Below are 1,701 nucleotides of genomic sequence, written 5' to 3' on the forward strand. Positions count from 1 at the left end.
TGATGACTCTTCCTTGAACACCATATTTGTACAAGTATCTCTTTATAGTGGGATGGTGTACCCCAACTCCAGTGTCTACCAGGTCCTTCTGGATGGATCGTTGCAACGTGGGTTTGGACTTGCTTTTCTCACAATTTTTCTTGGTCTTCCAGATCTTGCTTTAACTTCCACTGGTCCTGATGACAGCCATTTCTTAATTAGATTAAAAACAGAGGATATTGGCATCTGAAAACGATTTGTTATGTTCTTATAGCCTTCTCCTGCTTTGTGAGCATTTTCAGTTTCAGTTTTCTAGACAACTGCTTAGAAGAAGCCATGGTGCTGATTGTTGGGGCGAGGTCAGATGAGTCTGAGCCTTTAAAACCTTAAGATTGACATTACCTGGTCTTTCCAGACGATGATTGAGAACAATCCAGGACGCTGTTAGGTTTCAGCTTTCCAAAGGGGGCGGTGCATGCTATAAACTCTGCAGGGGGGCCAAACTTTTGCAGATGCCATTTTTTTGTTTTTGTTATTTTTGTGTAAGTGTAAAATGATGGAAATTAAATCTCTCTTTTTGTGACATATTGTACAAATGTCTTATCTGTAATTTGATGCCTTTTGGAGATGCCTTTTCCATCTTTTCTTGGCTTCTTTATGCATATTAATACAATACAATTTTACCTGGGGTGCAAAAACTTTTGAGCACTACTGTATTATCCTCTGTTCACACTCTGATCAAATGGAGCTCTTCCAAAATTATGAATCAAACTTTTATTTTCACTGTCCCATTATTTGGATTATGGGTTTGGAGCCTTCTTAAGGCCAAATTGCTTTATGTCTTATTTTTCTCCTTTGTGAGGAATGATGCTGCAGGTTGGTCAACATGGTCACAACTGCATATTTCACCCCCAAAACCACCATTTCAAATAATCCTAGCACTGTACAATTCCTTCAAATTAAAACAGAAGGAAATTGCATTTTAGTTTTAACCCTATTAATTAAAATAATCTTATCTGTAATTTGATTAGATCAAACAGCTTGACTTCAATCATTTACAATCATAAACATTCACAAATCTCCCTTCAGAGATTTTTTTTCTATACATCCAGAGATTTGAGAATGAAAATCTAGATAGGCTTATTTTATTTTATTGATCTAGTTTTAGGTAGTATATTTCAGGATAATTAGTTGTTTTTATTTCTCAAGTTGTTGGTGCTCATTCTTAGACAGCTGTATTTACTTACTTGGTGCAATTGTCATTCAGAACCAGCTCATTGAATTTTCAAATACACCACTAAACAACACTGGCGCAGTGGTAGAGGGCTCTCTCTGCAAATGTGTATCTTACTCATTAAAGCCATTAGAATTACTTGTAACACTTTACAAAAGGGTACATAGAAAATATGAGTAGTAACTAAATGTGAGGAATGAATCATGGTTAATTGTTGGCTACCAATACAATCATTCTAAAAAATAACGTGATGAGCATGTTGAGCGTTCAAGGACAACACACTCTGTGTCATTGTTTAAAGTTACAGATTTCTTTGGGTTTGAACATTGTCGGAAGGATTTGGAATTTTTAAGTACACAACAAAAATATAAATAACATACTCTAGGTTATAGTTGTATAATATATTAGATATTAAATAAAATATAACACACCCCTGGCAGATGATGATGCGCCATGATATGATTAGTAATATTCTGATTATATAATAA

Source organism: Etheostoma cragini, chromosome 8 (assembly GCF_013103735.1).
Source record: "Etheostoma cragini isolate CJK2018 chromosome 8, CSU_Ecrag_1.0, whole genome shotgun sequence".
NCBI classification, from domain to species: Eukaryota; Metazoa; Chordata; class Actinopteri; order Perciformes; family Percidae; genus Etheostoma; species Etheostoma cragini.